General features: G+C 38.5%; 1 protein-coding gene across 1 annotated transcript in view; it reads right to left on the reverse strand.

Moving 5' to 3' along the window:
- The window catches only part of TENM3 (teneurin transmembrane protein 3), a 486,507-nt gene extending 465,042 nt beyond the window's left edge, over nucleotides 1-21,465 (reverse strand). Inside the window, exon 1 of the mRNA XM_074588367.1 lies at nucleotides 21,447-21,465. The gene's annotated coding sequence lies outside the window, so the exon portion shown is untranslated. The remainder of the gene's footprint in view (nucleotides 1-21,446) is intronic.
- Between the last annotated feature and the right edge of the window lie 1,472 nt (nucleotides 21,466-22,937).

The raw sequence follows: 22,937 nt of genomic DNA on the forward strand, positions 1-22,937 counted from the left end.
ACCCCAGCCCCCCCAAAAGCCAAACCCTAAATACTTTCCCATAAATGTCTATTAATTAAAAAAAAATTGCGATACTCAGGGATCTCGTACACCTGAGTAACTCTACATTAATAGAGGATAAACTCCAAAAGCTGCCTCTCAACTCCAGTAACTGCAGATAGGCAATTCTGGAGGAGAAGAGCACTCTAGGGATGAGAAAAGTGCTGGATATAAGGAAAAAAAAAAAAAAAAGAGAGAACACATGAAAGTAAATTAATTAAAACAACAACAAAAAAGATAAGCCATTTGCTGAGATGCACTGAATGGTGATTACAGAAATAACATGATACCTGGATGGGAACCCCCCCAAAGCAACCTGACATCGCATGCAAAATGCCTTCTATTAAAAGAAAAAAGTAATATAATAGGTAAAAAGGAAATTGTCATATCAAATTCATTGCGCTCCTCTGTATTACAGCAGTGATCCTGGATAGCCTTTTGCTAAAAAGAAAAGTTCCGTTGCTGAGGAAAATTAAGACAAGATCGAATGTTTAATTTTGGCTAGCGAAAAGGTGCCTAAAAAGGCAGTTAGAAAATTAATAAACCAAATTCATAGTTTGTTATAACTCGATTTTCATAAATAATGGTGAGATTGTTTTTCTCTGTTGGAGTATAGTAATTTCAAAGAACTTTAATCCCTATTTAGTTTGTTCTAGTTATGACAAAATTTTCTATGTACCTACTAATAATTTGGGCCTATCTCTAGTTTGTTGCGTAATTTTCGTGTTTAATTCCATCCTTTATCTGAACGCACATAGATGTTGCCTATTTAAATTGCTACTTGTTTCACTGTTGCTTGTTGGCAACCAATATTCTCATTTAAGTCATGTTGAATGTGTTCAATATTCAATATTCTTATATCAGAAAACCTAAGTGGATGATAATGTCTAAAGATTTTGGTTAAAATTTGAACAAGTTATGCATTTTAGAAATTCCTATTGCAAAACACATAAAAAAGGAAAAAAAAAATGCAAAGAGAGGAACGGCTTTTAATATCACGTACCACAACGCAATATATGGGCAGAAAATACACGTTTCGTATGAATTAGCGTTTCAATGTTTTGTAAACTAAAGTAATATATGCTTTTCATTATTTTAGTAAAATTAAAGAATGGCTTTACAGCAGTATCTTTAAAATTTCATATTGTTGAAGCTTGTTTAGGCACGGCAAATCATTTCAGCGTGATGAACGCCTGTGCTGCAATCAGAGACACTCAGAGATACTGCAATACTTCCTCAATTCAAAGCTAGGAGAAAGAGATACTCTCATTTTTATATAAGCCGTTATTAGAATTTACTCCTAAGAAATCTAACATACTATGTCCTGTGGCTTTAATATAAGCTATATATTAGAAAATATTTTTTTTCTGTATGATATGGGATTCACAGGAGCGAAAGCAATTGCATAATACGGTGAAAGCACAAAGATTTATAGCGTATATGCCAGTGAGGGGGAAGCGAAAGGATTTTTGACCTCCACTTGGACAGTCTAAAGGAACAAGCAGGAAGTTAAAGGACCTTGGGCAATCCCACTAAAATACCCACAAATGTCTTTTGCAAAATGTTTGCAAAAGCGGTGACTATTTTTACTTGACAGCCACGCGAGGAATTTTGAGTTTTAGAGCTTGTTCCTTCATTGCATTAGCCCAGCTCTACATCAGGATAACCCCACGGATTTCATTGGGATTTTCGCCAGCCCCGAACTTAGTGGGGAGGTGGATCGGGATGGTAAGAACCGCGGCATCCGTCCGTCACCAAGGGCGAGCAGCTAACCGCTAAAGGGAAGGGAATTTGATTACCTGTTACAGATGCTGGAATTTCAGAAAGCACTTCAGAGCCTTAACGCGTCATTCTGGCTGCCTTGTCATTTTGTTAACAAACAACACCCGGCATTCAGATCGAAAGAAAAAAAACTCCTCCAAAATGATCATTCTCTGGAATAATTCTTCCTGCTTTTATAGTACAGTAGCGATTTGAAAGTTACTCTGGGTTTGGTCATCACCTTACACTGCAATGGGCTTTCTAAGTCGGTCTGTGGTCCCAGAGACCTTCATCTTCTGTTCACTTTTGATTGAGAAATTGATGGGATTTATCTGTCTAAAGAGGGAAAATATGTACCAATATCTTAATTTTAAATGAAGGTATTTCTGCATTTACAAGTAAATCTCGGCTTATTTTCATAGGCTTCCCCAAAGGTGGTTTCACGCTACCCACAAATGCCAAAGTATGCTATTTATAGGGCAAGGGGTTTATTTTTTATTTATTTGTCTGTTTGGTGGTGGTGGTGGGGGCGTGTGTACGAACACCAACATCAAAACTATCAGTTCTTTGCTCCACAGAAAAAATTATTATTATTTATTTCAAATATATATATTACCTTTGATAATATTTAAAACTAAGAAACTGAAATGGAGAAATATTAAAGTATCAAATATTTTTGGGGAAAAAAAGGATAATGCCTTTTTTTTTTCCCTCTTTGTCAGTAAGTCTTAACGTTAAACTAAACATAAGGGAGGAAAGTTAAGAATGATTGCGTTGAATTTTAGAAGCTCTCCTTTTACAGAAGCCAAGCTGATATCATTTCTTGACTCTAATCTTGAGGTCAGCAATAAACAATCAACGATGTTCTTTCTTTTTGGTTGACAAGAGCTTAGAAGTATCAAATAGGAGTGGACAGGTTGGACAGGACATTTCATAACATAATTATTTCTCTGAGGGTGAGGAAAAAAATTCATTTGTACGTTTGCTTTTCTCTTTAAGCAAGCAGTTAGAAACAAATGTGTGACACCGTATTTCTCTCGGAAAAACAACCATTTTTCTAAGTAACTTCTGGGGAGAAGAACAAATTCTCAAGGTGACATAAAAGATGAAATGTCCTATGGGATACATCCAGTTTTGAACGTTGCTGGAATGCCACCTCGATATTGCATCACAGTCACAACATCATTCATTCTTTTTCTCCCTAGAGCTGAAAACTGTCTCTTTCTTTTGCCATCATCAAGAGCTCTCCTTAATGCATTTGTGTGTTCGGTGACAGAGATGACTCGTCCATGGTGCTCGGCTTGTCCCAGCAAAAGGTATTCAGATGGTGGTTCTGCCCTCTGTGGTTCGCCAAAGGATTGAGCGGCATCCTACAGGATTTTCTTCGTTTCAAGGAAGCGAAGCCAGCAAATGCATAAACCCAAAAACTCTAAAAATTGCAGAAATTTCTGCTGTTCGCTATCCAGTTCTTCTCTTCGAACAGTCCCATGTGCTGCTAGAAGTGAGAATGCTACTGCATTCACCATGCACACGGTGTTATCTGACTGCTGAATCCGACTTCTCATAGATACTCAAGGTCTCACAGACGCAAAGATCTGCCTACTGTTGTCAAATACAAATTGCTATGCCACAAGCTCAAACCACACAAAGTTTCTTCAACCACTGTCTTTTCAATAAACCTTGAATCTGTAGGAGGGGCTGTAGGAAATTTGCCAGTTACACTAGTGAAGTATTTTTATCCCTTTATTTCAAATTCAAAGAAAAATTATTGAAAGATTATTCCAGTAAGATACCATAGGAACACAGAAAACACGATCCTAAATGTTCTACCTTCCTATAAAATCTGGGCGTCTAAAAGGATCTTTGTGAAGGAGCGTAGTGCATAAACCAGTAATACACCTTTTGCAATTTTAAGGGATATCAGTGTACCTGAAATGCATGTCTATGGATGTACACATATTGCATGCTACTTTATCCTCTCTAGCCTTTACTCCCCAAAAAATTCCATAAAGGCGGAGAAATGTATAAATTTTATTCATGTATTCTAGTTGGGACAATACTGATTTTTTTCACTTACAAATACGAGGGATATAAACAAGCACCAACGCAAACCTCTTCTCATCGCTGAGTGTAACTGTCCAGAATATTGCGCATTAGTAAATAATTCATCCCTTGATCTTGTTCGTTGGCTTTTTATCCGACTCATGCTAAACCTGTCAACTTCTGTGCGTCTAAGAAAATACTACCGTACGCATTCACTCGTATAACAGGACAGACTGAAATGAGCAGTTTTAGATAATTTAATTAGGTTGTAGGTTTTTTAATATAATTCAGTAAGTATGTGAACTTTTAACTTGTGTTAACTCAATTTCCTCATGCTTTCATTTACCATTTGTTGGGGACATTACAGTGATTAGCCAAAGCCCTTCCAGCTCTTAATGTTCTCAATAAATTCTGGTTTAAATTGACTGTCACTTTCTCGCTGTAATAAAGTAGGTATTTGACATCTCAGAAGGAACCAGACTACTGTCTATTACATTTTCTTGAAGAAAATTTTTCTAGCTCCACAAAAAAAAAAAAAAATAATAAAAAATCAACAAAAATTCCATGGTACTGAGGACTGCAATGAGCAGCCGCAGCAGGTAGGCGGGATGGACAAGTACATGCTCAGACAGTTTCAGAATATTCCAGTTCTTTTGGGGAATTAAAATGATTCCGCGTGCCTTTTCTTTGACAAGCTACATAACACTGTCTTCGTATTTAATTGTTTCGTTACCAAGTTATTAGTGGCGTCTGAACGCCCTGAGAAACCCCCAAATATTCAGCTTGTTTGCAACGTACATCCACTGTGCCGAGATACAAATGCAACAGCAGTGTTCTTTTTTCTGGTAGGTTCAAAGATTCGTGTGGGCCAAGTGTCTCGAAAGCCAATCTGCTAAACTGCAAAACGGCACGCTAAAAATTCTGCAAATTTATGTCTAAAAATTCTCCAAAGGCTTTTCCATCTTCCCCATCCCCCCCGCCCTCTTCTGATTCAAGCAATTCTAAGATATATTCAGAACTTCTTTGGTCAAGTAAAGATCAGGAATGACATATGGGATAGAAAAAGAGGAGATTCATAGCCCTAAGTCTCTCTGTTCCTTATAATGCTATATACCCACATCACAGACACGGATCTCGCAAATGTCTGTATTTTGCAATCATGGCCTACGCGGTGCTCAAAACGTGTAGGCAAATAATAGCGTGCTAGACTAGCATTTTTTGGAGAACAAATTCTGCTTTCATATGAACTCTGCACACTGGCTTCCCCCACCCCCCCCAACCCCGACTAGGGCTTTTTTTTTTTTTTTTCTTTCTATTTTGGCTCCTTTTCTCCAGACTTCTTTCAGCTCCAGCATATCTCGATCAGATTTTCCCACACATTTCATCGCTTGTGGCCCTCTTAATTCTGATTTCTTTTCCAAGACCCCACATTTCAAAAAGTGACAGACAGACAGTCCATCCTTCCTGGTAACTAGATCTGCTCGGCAATGCTCGCTTAAAATAATATCCTAAGTCTCTTGCTCTGGATTCTCCATGGATTCAGATGAAGAACACAGCTCTCCCCTGCAACAAATCCTTCCTCTCCTTTTTATATCACCTTATTGTTTTTTATATTGCCTTATTAATAAAGAGTCACAAAAATAGGAGCCTCCCCGTTAAATGTCTATATTCAGGCTCAGGTTCTTGGGACCCTGGTGTTCTCAAATACAGATCTCAATAGGAAATCTTGAGTTTCCTCTCTAGAGGTTAAACACTTCTCAAATATCAACTCTGCTATAAACGGCTCGAATATGGATTTAGATCCTAAACTCAGGTTGCCTTTCATTTTTTTTTTTAAAGAAAATTTTGCCCTGCCCTGGTTTTGCATCTTAATATTTTTTCTTGAAACAGTACTTTCACTTTGGCAATTTCTGTATGATTCTTACACCATTATCCGTTCCCCATTAAAAAAAAATAAACCCTGCCCTCCCACAAAAAATGTTTTTTTATTCAGTATTTTTATAGTGCCAGGCTTATTTGTTTTTATGTGAGCCATTTTTCTTTCACACCAGTACAAAAGGAGCTGCCTTCTGACATCTATCTTCTTTCATTCTCAGCTTCATCAATAATAAAACCCGTAATATTCTGTATGAATAAAATGCAACAAAAAGAAATGGTCTCGTAGTGTGCCTTTTTTCCCTTTTTCTATAGCTCATTGCATCATACAGCTCTAAACCAAAACCAGTATTTATCCGACGATTTTGATATTAAGTAGCTGAAATCTCACAGAATAATTATACGAAGAAGGAAAACACTGTTTTACATTAGACTTGTAAAATAAACTCCCAACATCGACTTAATTTGCACACGTATTTTCATAATGGTAGACTTTTCTTTTGGAACACGCAAGTCTTCTAACTATCGGCCTGCTGCATTATCGTAATAGAGCAAAGGAGAGCTAGACTCCGTAAATGCTGCAGAATGTTGTATTTCTGTATTGAAGTATTTAGCACAGGAAGGAAGCAAGTAGATAAAGGAGATTTACCTGCAAGTGCAACGAGGGAACTGTATTAATGTGAGCTGGGGTTTTTTCATGCGTATCGAAACTTTCATTTTGGCAGGATTCTCAGGCTCAGAGCATGTATTTTATTTATTTATTTATTTTTATTAATTTTTTTACATGAGGTCAGATTTTGGAAATGTTAAAGTTTGATGGTGTCCCTTAAGCTTTCTTATTGACTGCGTTCATTTATTTTATTTAACTCCTCCAGGATTAGTCAGAGAGTAGAATTTTTACTTGCTATGTATTTTTCAGGGAACTCCGGAAAATGACTTTTAAAAGTGTTTGGAAATGGGGAAAAAAATGCATCATATTTAAAATTGTTAATTGCACTAATGCAATTAAGCTACTGCTTATTCTGCTCTCCCATTTTCCATCGTGGTTGGCCTTGTCATTTCTATTATAGGCAGAAATAAATTGGCCTATCAATAAATCCTATATTTTCATTCTCAGGACAGGCACTGCAATAGAAGAGGACTCGGAGTTGGTTTTTGGCCATTAGTATGTCATTTGTTTACCCGGGTGGTCCATTTTATCTCCAACTCCGAGTGTAATTTTTCATAACCTGGTATACTTTTAAAGGATGAAAATTACCTCTCCTGTAAACCGAGAAAGCAATAAAGTATGTAACATCTGTAAAATGATTCAAAAGAAGTTAGTTCCCTAGTGCTATCCCTCCCGCAATTTTCCACCAATCAATGACAAGAGGATAATAAGGAAAGGGATGGGAGGCTTTCTGTTCCTGGTGACCCCACCGGCTGGAGTCTACCCATGGAGACCTTAATAACTGTAGGGATTCAGACTGATTTCCAAGGCCAGAGTTCTGATGCAAAGACCCCAGATATGATTAGCGTGGAGGACACGGGATTTACTGTACAATGGGAACTGGGTATGAGGCTTTGGGAAAAAAACAACTACCACCAAACAAAAACCCCTACGTAACCCATGAGGGAAAGAGTCCTACATTCAGCTTGGGTGCCATGAAGTCCATGAGTACCAGGGTTATTAAAGAGGAAAGTGCTATTCCTGCGCAAACAAAAAACTAAATTATTTAATCCTAAAAGGTACCAAGTTTTGCACCAATAACGACTCAGCAGCTTTTCTGCTAATTGGATAATTGGAGTTATGAGAAACAGTAGAGAAAGTCAGAACTGTGCATGAGATGGAGGATACGCCTGAACTACTGCTGCCTACAGACCTGACCCATCTTTCCCAGTGAAAATATTTTTAATAGAGTATACTCAACAAGTCTACAGCTCTGCCTGTATCAAGCCAAATGATAACAGCACCGAATAACACTATCCTGGCACTGGTCCACAATGCTGCTGACGAACTGCCCTTCCCTTTATAGCTTCCAGTGGGGTTTGAATGGGTATTTTTATAGAGTATACACCTTCTTAGATATTTTGAGATAAATCTACCAGAAAGAAATTACAGAAGTGTAACACATATTTCTTAAAAGTGGAGCGCAATCTACTGTTTGACAAGACCAATCTGTGAACGAGGAGGGCGGGGGAGAGCAAGCTCTTTCCTCAGGTGATGAGGAAACCTAGCTTCTTTCAAAAATTCAAGTAACGTTGTCACGTCTGCACAATACCTGTGACACGGGAAGGGAACCGTGATCTCTCAGGTCAGTTTTGAGACAGCTCCATCTTGCCTTTCAAAAAAAAAAAAAATGGTGGACTTACTATTACAATCCCCTAACGTATTTGTATATGTATCTGGCTTCTGCTACGCTTCCTCTTACCCTCCTGACATTTCAAGAGTTCTCTGCCAGATCTTACAAATGCTCTCCACTAAAAATAACTGCTGACATTTGCAAGTGGCACGCACTAATCACATTCAGAATAAGTTGTGGTTGGTTTTTTTTTTTTTTTTTTTTTTTACATACGCTTATTTGTGGTTTATATTTTTTTTGTAAACCTTGGCTCTGGTTGTTAAATAAGGGTGTCAAACACATTCCATAGCTGCATTAAAACAAGTTAAGCTATTATAACTGAGGTATTTTGACACTAATATATTACGTGGGGTTTTGGGTTGGCTTTTTTTTTTTTTTTTTTAGAATTTAAATAATCTCTTGCCTATCCAGTTTTTAGCGAGTGAAGCAATGACAACGTGCCTCCTTATGTGAGCAACTCGGTCTCTAAAGAAGAGGAACCGAGGAACACAAAACTGGTTCCACATGGAAGATGGTCTTACCCCTCCGTCAAAAGGGAGACAGAGGCTTATAAACTCATTTACTACATTAATTGTTTAAATTTCACCCTAGGGTTTCAGAACCCCCTCACTTCTACTTGCTTCACGTATTCTGAACTACGTTGCTCCTGTAGGAGCTCTGTCCGTAACTGGCTGAGACTCCAGGAACTGGGAAGAGTGTTTTCCCATTAAACCCAAATTGGTTTCAGTTTGGCTTGGTTTGCATCTTTTTGGCTTACAAGGTCATGGAAGAAACTTTTTTTTTTTCCCCCAAAAAATGTTTTTTAAAGGGTATGGCTGCCAATCGGTCACAAGGAGGCCGAGGTCAAATTCCAGTTAGTTTGTTCCCAGAAGTGGGAGTTTTCATGCATTCTTCTGGTGGACACTGGCCCTTCAAATCAGAGATGGGAAGTCTTTGGTAGCCATAATGCCCAGTTTGTACCTTATTTACCTGCCCTGGAGGAGAAAGAGGGAGTGTTCAAATCACCGGCAGGCTGACTGAAGACACTATGCATTTGCTGTGGGATTTTATGGTGGGCATCCTGTAACTCCCTGCACAAACCCCACTTAATGTTTGGTACATTATGTTAATAAACTCCTGACCTGCTGTTCAAATCCATCTTGTTTTCATCTCAGTCTTCCGTATACCTCAATGTTTCAGTCACAGATATTATAAACAAGATTCACGAATATTGCATGTAAAATCTTAAAACACTGAAATTAAAAAATCATGAAGATGTTTCTATAAATGTTCGAACAAATCTGCATATCATTCGGAAAAGAAGAGCTACATTTCCCCCCCTCCCCCCCCCAAAAAGACGTTTTAATTCTCCTTTAATCACATGATGCAACGCAGAAACCTGAGGTCATATAATCGCAGCAATAATAAGGTGAACAGGGAAGACATCCAGTGTCATCCAGCAGGAAAATTCATACTCCGGGTAATACAAGGAGGCTACAAGCTGTCGGGCTCTGGTGGGGTATGTTTGATCAATGAGTCAATGACTAGTCTGTTTAAGTAATGACTGATCATCTCTCTTAGCCCAGAGGGAGCGGCATCGTACATGAACTGCAGGTTACTTATAAGAAAAATACAAATATTTAGCCCGTTATGCTGGTTCTCGCACGGCTCCACCACTGCTGTGGCATCTGGCTGTCTAATATTCTACTGAAACCGTACAATTTTCAGTATAAATTGAGAAGAGTTGAAAACTGATTGATAATAATGATAAAGGTGTTTTCTTCCCCTCCTCCTCTTTTTTTTTTTTTTTTTAAAGCAGGCAACTATAAAACACATGGAAAAGGAATGTCTACATTCATCGCATTCTTCTGATAAACATCTCTTTACCTCATCAAACAGAAAAAAAACCTCATTATTACCTTTGTCTTATGTTAGAGTTCCCAAATCACAATATCTCATTCACTGCAGAACACACATCAATTACCAACTGAGGTTCTGAAAAGTGAATAAATTAACACATTCTCAACCGGAGATATTCTCCCAGCTGATTCATACACCTCACTTAGCTTCCTCTTCCCTAAATTTAGGATACAGACCTTCCTTCCCAAGCTATGCTCCTTTAAGAGAAGAGATACTGCCTGCCCGATCACGTAAATAAGATGTCTCATTGCTGTCTGTTATTTGAAAGCGTTAAGAACTACCATAAAAAAAAAAAAAAAAAGAAAAAAAGAAATCTGTCACAAAGAGTTAAGCTGGAGGTGAAAATTTTTATGTAGTCTGGAACATGAGAGACACCATTTCATTTTTATATCAGATACTGCCTGTTCCGTACCAACAAAGTCGCTAAAATGCAAAGCACTTTCAGTCGAGTTCAAACTGGAAGCATCTTCTTGATGGAGCTTACCTCAAAATCATTTGAAGTCCAAAGTGTCTATGCAAAACCATTAATCTCAGAATGTGTCTAAACACTATCCTGGAGACAGGCTGCAATTTGCAGTTCTCCGTGACAGGCAAATCACGGGGAGAGCCCTGTCATTTAACCCCAATGATTTCCTACGGTAGGCATGGAAAGAAAGGTTTTCATCCTGCCCTGTCACAGAAGGGCTACGGAACACGTCAACGCTGTCTAACGTTACATAAAAATTAAAGCAATGCGCAGGTATTTCGGTCATGAAAAAACGATCGGCAAGGTGGGCTTGCAGATCAGTGTCATCGATAAAAACTTGCTACCTAAAGCATAAAGAGGGCTTTTGCATTTTTAGGGGAAAATATATGGGGAAAATAAGTTTTTCTTGCGCATCAGGATTTTGCTCTACACACTTTAAATGGAAGATAGAGCTCTCTGGTTTTATATAAGCCCGCAGTACGGTTTCCATCTCCTGTTACCTAATGGAGCGTGTTTGCTAGCAGTAGAGGAGACCAGAGCAATGGTCATGTTTATCTGCCCAAAACACACAAATCGTGTGAAAATTCTGAAGGGTCCGGCTGGCTAAAGTTTGGATTATGCTTATTTAAAGAGGACATGAGATTTACAGTTTAAGTGCCTCCCCGTTTAATGTGTGTTTAAAAGTCACAAACCGAGTTCTATGTAACCAAGAGCCCATCTTAAAGTTTACAGGTATTTGCAACACGTGTTTTCTATGCAGTTTTTTTTCAGTCGCCTTCATGCACATCTCTTTAGAAACCGTTTAGCAAAACACGATAACCCAAACTGGTATTTGTTTCACTTTTTTTGCACCTGGTACATTACATTTTCATTTGAAAAATTTGTTTCAGGATAACTAACTGAGAAGTCATACTCCACACCTGCCATCACCCCAACCTTTTCTGTACGGCGTGCAAAGCAATTACGTTCACATTATGTACAGCTCTTTGTGTAAAACTGTGTTCCTGGAACTTTATTGTCTAACAGGTATCAGTGCTGGGTGGTGGAAAAAATGAATGCCGGAGAGAACACTCATGGAATTGCCCAAAAGTCAGCTGGTGCTTCCTAACTTTACTTGTCCTGGTCTTCCTGCAGGAAGACTTCTATCAGTTTTGAGGGATATATGGGAAAATTACGGCATTGTATTTTCCTGGCAGGTCGCAACTGGCAGCGACTTACCAGTAAAAGGAAAATCAGGGGAAAAAAAAGAAGGCATTCCTCTATGCTCAGGAAACTGGGAAGCCTGGCCTCTAGAGTGGCTGTAGTTACAGCCAACCCAACGAGGTTGACTAAACCCCATGACCTCCTCACCCAAGTAGAAACTGGTCAAGGAATAAATCGAGGTAATGGAGGGAGGAAGAGGAGAAGAGACCTTTAGCTTTACTCCTCAGACTTTCAAATGCATGTTTTGATTTTTTCTTCTTTACTACCCACAGACATCCACAGTCACAGACCCAGCCATCAACTCATCAGCACCTGCATTTGCCCTATCTGCACCCTGAAAAACCCTGCTGGACTACGGGATTCACCACTTTCTACTCAAGTCTGGTCAGAAGCCAGTAGAAATTAAATAATTCTAAGATTCGTCCTCAGACTTAAGGAAATGAAGTGTTGCCCACGTGCTCACAAATGCCAGTATGGGTTGACTCAATCTCTAACAATTCCGTAGTTCTCTTGTACATCAGGGGGACGCGTATGGCAATGGAGCTCCCATTAGTAATGATCTTTGGAAACTCTCCAAAACTGGTGAGCTCTGCCCCAATTATGAGTGCAAAAACAGATGATGGACTTCAACCCAAACCCCTGAAAGCAACAATGGCACCAGTGGCTGGGGGGTGTTGGGAGTCAATGTGTTTGAATGCCTCATCTGGGTTTGGCAGACAGAGGACACTATTTGAAGGCAGACTAGATAAGGAATAACATGCATTTTGTAGGCACATTTTTAAACTGCAGTGACAGTCCTAAGCACATAAAACCCCCTCCAATTATTAATTCATTTGCATCTGCTCATTCTAAATTAATTATCCTTGATGAGTGATAATAGTGTATTTTATGCTGGTTTTGGAGGTGCGTTAAGCTATCTGTTACCAACTTAGGTAATCATAAGGACAGATAACTACTAATTTAAAAAATAATCATCAGCATTGTGCAACAGGCAGGGCATAAATACCCTTAAATCAGAAATATACTATTATCTTTACATTTGTAAAGAATCACTTTTCGCGATATGCTGCGGAGCACTGTGCAATGCACGAGTCACGTGAGACGCAACTTGTCACACCATGCCAAAAAAAAAAATTTAAAAAAAAAAAAACCAACCAATATTTTCTTCAAAAACGGAGAGCTGAAGCTTGTGTGTCAGAGGGACTGCTAGCACTTGTTAAACGACCTGGCTTACAGAAGGCAGCTATTAGCATTTCTGTGCGCTGGTTTAATCCAGACACCTCAACTTCGATGATCAAACACCTCCATATATTCCAGTTCTGAGCCTTCCCTATGAAAAGACCCTTTGTTTTGCTGCCCTCTGTCAGAGTGTGTACTGAGTCACTAATCTGGACAAATACCCCATAGGGCCAGGGCCTCTAAATTCTTTTCATTTTGGTTTTGTAGCCTGTTAACTCCTGCGTTCTATCCTTCCATTTTCCCCAGCTTCAGGTTTTCTGCGTGCATGAAATTCCCCACCTTAACCTTAAATTATTCCGTCCTTCTGGTGTTCACTGACAGTCTCTGAGGCTTGGGCTTTATTCTCCTTCAGGGTTCATTCTTCTTCTAAATACTCATCATCCATTGCATTCTATAAAGAGAGTTCCCAGCAGTAGTTTTTAAAATAAAAGATAAAATGTTCAGTATCTGAACATTTAAGGCTCTAGTGTCAGTACCTGGAATGCCTCCTGTTGACAATGATGGTTATCACTGGGGGCAACTGAAATCTGTTCATTCTGAACTGTCTTCAGAAATCAGCCTTATCTGATTGTTCTTTCAGATCAAAAGAAATAGGAAGACAAAGTAAGCTGTGCATATTCTTTCCCTCTGCACTTTGTTGTTAAAAAAGGAGGAATCCCACTAGGGCCCATAAACCACTTTTTAGATATCGCTAATCTTTGCTATGGGTTTCTATTTTTTCCCCATTTACTGCCAGCTGACTTATTAGATTTTGATATTTTAATGACATAGCGCAGCACTGTTAGGAATTATTGTGCAAAACATACAACAAAATCTAGATAGACAAAAGAGCGTTTACTGCTCGAAAGGAGGTGACATGTAATTCTCAGCATTTAAAGCTGAGATTAGGCCTTTTTTTCCACATGACAGGTATGTACTGAGTAATGGGAATACCCGTCTCCAAACTCACACGTGGAGCTCCTGGATTTAGGCAGCTGCCATATCTTTTAGGTATTTATGGAAGGCAGCTTGCATTGCCTCTAACATCAGATTCAGTCTCAGTGACTAAACACATAACTACCTTTGTCAACTGCTGCAAGCAGATTAGAGGAATACAATCCTTCCCTTTTTTGTATTTTTTTTTTAATAGTTAACATTGCTTCTGACAAAAGGGATGTGAAATAGTACATATCAAAGTTTTGCTGAAAAACTCCCACAAATCGGGACGGAACTGTGCGTGGTGCACCTCAAGGCCTCGCATTCAGCTTCACGTGTGCTGGAGCTGCACTTTTTGGAGACCTGCCCAAACCCAGTACGACCCTGTTAAGGTTCCCTACTGTTATTTAAACAGTATTACCCACACGATTGATAACAGTAAGTGAAGCATACATTTTATGCTGTTTTACAGTCTTTGAAACAGTTATTACCAAGTGAATCAAAGTTTTAACATGGAGCCTGTATCTTACATCTGTTTTCTACTCGCTATTCGTTTATATATTGCTGAACAACTCTTGGGAATTCTTACGTATAGCCAACGAGTCCCCTATTTTCTATTGAGTTCCACCTGATTCATTGACTTGCGTCATTCGAATGATCTGTCCTTGGGTTCTCCCCCCCCGCCATTAAAAGACAATCAGGTCAATGACCATCTTACTGACGCCCATAAAGCTTCCCTTCACCTTTCTGCCTGTCTTAATACAAAGTGACTTTTGTGAACAACATAATTTGCACAGTAGCCTCCAGCATTCTGAGCCAGCGCGCAGCCTCTTCTCGATATCTGTCAGATGCTGGACAAAAGGATATGGATGGCAACTGAAGCCGAGACCAGTTTGCCATCAACTCAGAGGTCCAGCCTGCGGGAAAATGTCCCTTTCTATCCCTATTCACTGGAGGAAATGTCTCTTAAACCTCCCTGAAACCCCACCAGAGTAGATCTGGAGGTCAAACCTCGGTCTCAGGAAACTCCACCCCTTCCTCTAGAGATCGTTAAACTCTACCAAAAATCCGCAAAAACTGAACTGTTTTTTCTTATTTTACACAAAACATGCAGAAATTGCGATTTTTAAACACAAAGGCAGAATGTTGGGAAAAAAAAATAATAAATCAAGTTCTTCGTTCTTTCAGCAAAAATTCTCACTGACAAATTGAGTTACACCAGTTTCTGGTTCAGTTTGAAGTACCAGCTTCAGGTTTTCTTGATTTCTATGCTTCCTGACTTATCTCCCTCAGGCTATTCAGGTTAGATGGATTCAGTAGACTAAATATAAAAATCACAGTGGAAAATCTATCACAAATTGTCCTTAAAAAGTAGTTCAAAGAACCATAACAAACCACAAGAAACGGGTTTTAGCCTCTTGAAGGGAAATAACAAAATGCATTTTGAAACAATAGTTCAGTGGCTCAAAACTAATTGAGCATCTTAAAATAACTGGGCTGCAATACTTGTGGCAACTCAAAGCATCAGCTGGACTACTTTTAGGCATATTATTACCGTGCTGCAAAAGTGAAGCTGACTGTCAACGTTAATTAACATTTTGCTTAGGAAACCAACACAATATTTGAATTTTTTTCCTTTTTTTTTTTTTTTGGCATGCAAGTGATAAATAGGATGAACAAAACAAAATGGAAAAAAAAAAAAGAGACGTATTAAAGGAAAAGTCCCTGCTCCTTTTTATCTAATGCACTACTCAAAACACTCACACTCTAAGCTGTATTCATAACATCTGACAAAACCCAAGTTCTATTTCATTGTAAACATTTTTGCTGAAAAAAAGAACTTTGTTTTCCACGTAGAAAGCAAAATATTACTATTCTACTGTCCGGTTAGTATAAGTTTTTTTAGACCAGCCAGGATAGTATCTTCTAGTATTTATCACCTGGGGTATTTACTTTCTGATCCTGGATTGAACATCATCTCTGTTAATGTCAACAAGCTGCAGAACTAAAAGCAAGTTTTGCCAAATAGTAAAGGGTTCTAAAAGACAATCCTGAAACTCCTGGATTGTACCAACGTAGCAGCTCCCTAGGCACAGTGGTTTTCCCATTGCTCTGTAGCCTGGAAGGGAATCCATGATTTCTGCCCGTTATCTCTGCAAATGCTTCAAAGAAGATGCTACCAGTAGAGATAGAAATGGATCCTAAGGACAAAGTTTTCATGTTTTCAGATTGGAAAAAAAATTTAAAAATTATAGAATCAGAGAATCACGGAATTGTTTAGGTTGGAAAAGACCCTTAAGATGATCATGTCCAACCATTAACGTAACGCTGCCAAGTCCACCACTTAAACCGTGTCCCTAGGCACAAATGACTACGTATGTCTATATGTCTACAACGTATACACACACACACATATATATTTTCCACAACTTGATGACCTGTATGCATTAGGTCAGCCCTGCCTAGATGAAACAGAGCACAGACTCTACAGCTTCTGTCTCTTGCGTGTGGCTATGCCAGCAGGCTGTGCCGAGGCTCAAGAGTACGGGTTAATTTCCGCATTCTCTGGAATTCCAAGAGGTTCAGGATCTCGCTCGTGTGTCAAAACAAGAAGGTGTTTTAGCGGTCGCTTTCCACCTGAGGCCAGCTGAGCTTTACAGAGGAGGCATCTCTTCACTTCATTCTGCTGTTAAACAGGTTAAGTTAGATACGCTCAGGAACTAATTAATAGCCTGACAAAATTGAGCTCATTACTGATCAAACAGCTCTGGTCACTTCTGATTAAAAGAATGATGGTGATTGTGATGATAACGGACTAAAATTTAACAGCTTTAATGTCTTCTTTGGCTTGAGAGGTCAAACTCGTAAATTAACACATCTCAAGGAGAGGTTTTAACGAGGGGCTGTGCACTGGGTGTACGCTGAATTCCTGACAACTAAGAATGTTAGAGAGAGAAATTTCCCGTGATAAGCATAGCAGAAGATTGTGGAATTCTACTAGGAGAGGAGAATCCTGGCCCTAGTCCATCCTTCCAGAACTACTTACACAAAGCACTGGGACAAATAGTGATCTCTCCTCCTTAGGCCATTTTCTAGCTGGTTTCAGGGCTACTGCTTATAAGTAAGATACGTGGTTTTGAGAAGGACCTAGAAACAGAAGTTCTTCCACTTTCAAGGAAACCATTTTCTAAAGACAGGAACTAGTACCATCACTAACCCTGTCCTTGGATTTTAAATGGAAAGAGCAAGAAGCCTTCTGTATAGAAAGGCAATTAAATCCAGGAATAACTCCCAGGCTAACTTGATTTGTAGCTCAGGACATCAGATGGGGACCTCGGCTTTGATGGCAGAGGAGATTTTAAACTCATCTTTGCCACTGCCTACTAGTGGCTTAGGTATTTTTTTTTATTTTTTTTTTTTCCTGAGAAATCATTTCTCAGATTTGCAACTAATATGCCAAACAGTACAATTTTGTGTAAGGATGCTAGAAGTGTCTGCAAATGTAAAAACATCCATTCAGTTACGCAGATCTCCAGAAGTGACTGATTGCCGTGAGAAGTCAATAATTCAATGATTGCGTACGATCCCTTTTTATTCTACCGAGGACAACTATTTCCACTGGCATGCCTCTCTACAGCTCACAAATATAGGCAGCCTGACAAAGATTGGGTAGTAATGGGGAGGAATCACACCAGTATTTAAACAGTAACCGTAGAGATGCATAACGTTAAAACAAAATAAAACAAACTCAAGAAGTGTAGTACCAGGGAGGTAGGCCTACTCTCAGCTGCGAATTCAGCTCCGATTCCTGTATCAACTACGGGAGGAATTGAGGTGCTGTGACATTTAGTGCATGGATGGAATTGAGTTACAATGGGAGAGACGAAGTCACTGTAATCCCTATCTACTAAACGAAAAATTCCACAGATGTCCAAAAATACAGACAACACAGCGGAAGCCATAAGCTCTTTGTATTGGGGTGAGAACACTACAGTCTTACTGACACTCAACGCTCCTGTATACAGTGTCGTGAAAGCAAAAGCAAAAAGCAAAAAAGGAAACGAAAGTTTTGACAATAACAACTTCTGCCACGAAACTGTATCATCAGGACATCTATTACATATAGAAACCTCTACTAAAAGTACCAACATTTAACACAGTGTACAAAACCATTTGACCGTCACGAATAACAAACTGAAGCAAAATGCTATCATTTAAGTCGCAGAAGAGAAGTTGAAAATAAATGATCATAAAAAAATATCATGATAAAAATTGTGAGGTAACACTTCCATCTACCACCAAAATGAGTAAGTTTTGTACAGGCTTATTGATTTTAGCTTATTGTTTACAGTTGTAAATAGTCATCAGATAATGATTTGGAAGAATAGGGATTTAAAACTATTTAAAAATTGCTTTCAATAGAGACCCTCTTGACACCAGGACCATCTGTTTTTTTACAGCTATAGTTGAGATCGACTGAGGACTTACACTATTGCAAACTGTTGACAAGTGTAGGAACACACACCTACCGAGAACAATGCTACAGAACCGATTCGGTAAATGAAACAGACCTTGAGGTAATTATGGGGAATAGAAAAAACCCCCAAGAAGAGGCAGATGCATCATCACAGGACTCCTACTGCGCCAGCGGCAGGAGTTCTGGCTGGTTGGTCGCATCTTCCAGGACACACAATGTTTGAAGAGCATGAGAACCTTGGGAGTCATTTGAAAACACTGCCCGCTCATGGCTTCAGGTGTACTGATGTGGAAGAACAGAGGAGTTCAATTAACTGATTGCATTAAAAAAAAAAAAAAAAGAACAAAACATAACATGGAATAACTGCGTGTATCTGATGCTAGTTTTGTGTAAGAAAAAAAAAAAAATCCATCTTCCATATGAACATTTGTGAGATCACGTACGTAAGCATTAACTTAGCACAACACGCTGCTCAGACGGAAGATATAAAGGTCTGCTCTTATTCGGAGATCATAAAGAATTTTAAAAGTTAGCTTCTGGAAATAAACGCCAAGTGCACTTTAGTATTGAGATATATGCCTGTACTAACATTAATAAGAACTGGAAAGATCTGTTACTGTATTCATTGATCTTGTTTGTTGCTGTCCCCGTGTGCTCCGAATTGTTCCCTTTACCGAGAAGGATTTGAGTAGAGTAAGATACAGCTGAATTAGTGAAATCTGCAGTAGTGGAAATTCAAATTTGTAACATTAAACTGGTAGAATTGCTGGCTTTCCTTAGGCTGTAATGGCTGAATGGGCAATGGAAGAGAACACCTTACTTTGGTTAGTTTTACAAGCACAAGCTAGTTTCAGCTCCTAAGTCTTATCCAGGGATACATTTGTGCCTCTACATAAAAGCATATCCAAACAGCAGCAGGTACAGATATTACACAAACAGCCTTTCAGCTCCCCTCTCATAGGAACACCACAAACCACACGTTCACGGTGGCTATCTTAGTTTAAATGCTTTGCCCAGGGTTTGTCTTTTCAAACAGCTGAAAAGAATTTGAAGAACTGACCCCTGCCCTGCGTTTGACATGTTTTATTACAGTAGCATTTGCACATCCCTTCCAAAGTGGAAGACAGACTAAATTAAATGTTAAAAAAGCAAAGAAGCAGCAACTGTGTATTTCAGTAGTATAGACATCGCCTTTGTATGTGTGTTGCAACCAATAGCCAACCAATATCAGTAGGTGCTCAGCCGAATACCCAAATTATGTACACATCCTAGAATAAATGAGATACATATACAATTCCTTACCGGTACTTTTTTATTCTAAAATAGTATTTTATTCTAAAATAATATAATCTAATAGTTCTCAGTCACAAATACCATTTGATTAAAACCATAATAAGCTCACAAAGCTACCGTGCCTACCAATGCGAGTCCTAAGCTATGTTCTCAAAACAAAACAATAAAAAGACCAGTATCGCATAGAGGAAGTACACGGAAATTTCCCATTCCTTCCAGACCTTTGTTTCAGTATTAACTAATTACTCCTTTGAAAAAAAAAAAAATAAAGGAAGAAAAGAAAAAAATTAAATATAGAGCTTTATTATCCCCTGCAGGAGACGAGTTAAAGCGCTGGAGGGGGCTACCGAAGAAAGCCATAGCAGTCAGCTACCGAAGAAAGCCATAGCAGTCAGCTGTGTTATATGTAACATTAGAATTGCAAATATCTTTTTTAGGAAATATCTCTTATTTTCACAGTTCCATGAGTGAGATACTCCACTCCTCCTTACTTACACTGTCTCTTTGCCAGATTAATGAAAAAAAACCCAACCCTGTATTACTCAGCAATTACAGAACACATTTAAATTAAATATGACAACATAGCTAGGAAATGAGAGAGGGATAAAAGCCAGCAAAGAAAGTCTAATAACGAAGACTCTAGTTCTGGTGACTAAGTGATACAATATCTAAAGCCTTTTCCAGGTTATTGCGATTTTTATTCTTTTACATGGAGAGAGAGCAAGAGAGAAGGGCGGGGGGGGGAAGAAGAATCTGTGGTCTGTAAATGATCAGCACAAAAAATAAATTACGGTCAAGTAACTGAACTTTTCTGATGTGTAAATTGAATCATTCCCACACGCTGGTGTTTTATAATTAAAAGGCCCTTTTCACTGTGGGAAATTTTACTGAATTTTGTATTAAAAGAAGAAACAAACCATCAATCAGGAGGAGGTAGGGGAACTCAAAGAGCTCAACCCATTAAACTTGAAGAGTGTAGTCGAATTCTGAATGACTTGCTCTAGGAAACTGTAGCTCTTTTAAGGCAGGATACTGTACAAACATTAATGAGCAGAACGCGTATCTGATCGCTGTTCTAAAAATCTTTTGTAGTCGTCTAGAAGAACACACTTTCCACTTGGCGTCACAAGATGCAGAATACACGGTTTTAAATGAACCCTTTTTGTGAGCTTGACTTTGGTTACCATTGAGAAAAATCACTGAGCTGAAACCAAAGTGGGGGGGGAAAAATAATACCCAAACCAGGTACTTGTTCAATTCAGTCCAGTCGCTGTGTAAGTACTGATCAGGCAGATTAAGGTTTGCTGCCAAATACAAACACTCCCGAGTGGGCACCCACGGCTGCCGCTTCAGAGCCCCGGTACCTTAATCTGCTTTCGGCTGAGCTGAGGTCACGGCTACAAATGACGTTGGCAAATTATCCTTTTAAAGCGGGGCATCACTAAAAATCCTCACAATATGGCATACGTAGGCAACAGTAGTTTCTTGTGGGAACTTGAGAACTCTCACAAAGGAGATCATTTTGAGAATTTCATTATTTATTCAATTATGTTCTGTTCTCTGTAAGTCTGGTAACAGGGTAGAGAATTTATCACCCCGGATCTTCCTTCTTGGGCAAAATACTTAAATCTGTTAAAGTTAGCGCTACATGAATTTATCCCATTTTATATTTTGGCCTACCCTGTTACTGCAACAACAGTAAATTAGATACAGCAGTATAAATTATTGATAACGGGTAAGTCGGTAGAACATTGTATGTTGAGCGCATACCGGCCTATTGTAATTTTGTAGTTTGCTCTGTTCTGTCAGTTGGAAGACTCTGTGTCATTTAAAAAACACCGACGCAATATACGGGTCCCACCAGAGCTTGAGGCTGTAGGAAGTTTCACCTTACCTTCACCTTTCTGCGTGGTGTTATGCTGGTGGGTCTCTGATGATCCAGGAATCTGCAATGAGAACAGATTATAAAGAATTTGGTCATCAAATGTATTTTTAATTTTTAAATGTTCAGTTATTATTACAAAATACCACAGTAACTTCAAAAATCAAAACATTAGACGATATTTTTTTCCCCCGTACCATTATTTTCCTCTTTGCATTGCGATATAACGTGTTCATAAACTGTGTATCTTTCCTAAAGCCTAAATGAGATGCAGATTATCTGTAATAAAGTATTCATTATAGCTGCTGCTGGACTGACATGTTACTACACTGTAAAATGCAATTTTATTTGCTTGAACCATATGGAAGCGTTGATTGTATGTTGAATACCAAATGTAAAAATGGCATTTTGGAGATCCATGTTCATTGCACCTCGTTTACTGTCACATTTGGTTCCTTCAGGTCACACATGAAAAAGCTTTTTTCCTTTCTGCTACTGTGGAACACTGATCATGTGTCCTGAGAATTTCATATAAATTTTAAGAGAAAGGTCTTCCTAGCTTTAGCACAGATTATATGAATTTTCAATTGCAGCTTAGCAATTTTGTTGATGTATGCACCAGCAAATATATTATAAACCCCCTGCCATAGCTTTGCAAAGCCAACATATTCAACAGTAATAAACATAAAACATATGGAAAAGATAATGATTATTTTTTAAAGAAAAATAAGCCTAATGGCACTTAGACTACACACAAAGATCTATTTTCAGATGGTATTTTTCATAAGTATTACAAGCTTGCATTGTTCTGAAGTTAACTATAAAATGATTTTCTGCTTTAATAATCAGGAATTTGGGATTATTTCACACATGAAGACTGAGCATTAATAAATTAAATCGATACATGGAATAAAGTCCTTGCCAATAACAATAGTATCTGAAAATCATGTTTCATTCTTATCTTTCTTACATACCAATTATGTTCACATTGTACAGTCTGCCAAAAAGGGAAGGAAAAAAAAAAAAAGGAGTACAATATTTTGAACCACACAACAAATGTTTTATTCTAGAACTCCTCTTCAAACAAGAATCCAAACAGCCTACACAATTTTTCTCTGAGCCTTTAACAATTCTGCAATTTTGCAAGTGATAATAACTTACAATGATTGATCAAATGTGAAAAAAAATGTACACTTCCTATACTTGGGGAAATACTTCCTCCCATGACAAAATGTTTCCATTCTGCTGTGCTTTCAACATTTTAAAAATGCAATGTGAAGGTGCATTTCACTAGTAATCTTTTTATTTCAAACAAGAAAGGTGAAGTTTGTTTTGTTTTTTTTTTTTTTTCTTTTTAAAAGGTAGATGTTGGACTGACTGATCAAAGAATCAGAAGAAGGGGTATCAATATGACCCAAATAATGGTAGCGTACTGGTTTTGGCTGGGATAGAGCTAATTTTCTTCCTAGTATCTGCTACGGTGCTACGCTTTGGATTTGTGAC

The sequence above is a fragment of the Larus michahellis genome, chromosome 5, assembly GCF_964199755.1.
Source record: "Larus michahellis chromosome 5, bLarMic1.1, whole genome shotgun sequence".
Classification (NCBI taxonomy): domain Eukaryota; kingdom Metazoa; phylum Chordata; class Aves; order Charadriiformes; family Laridae; genus Larus; species Larus michahellis.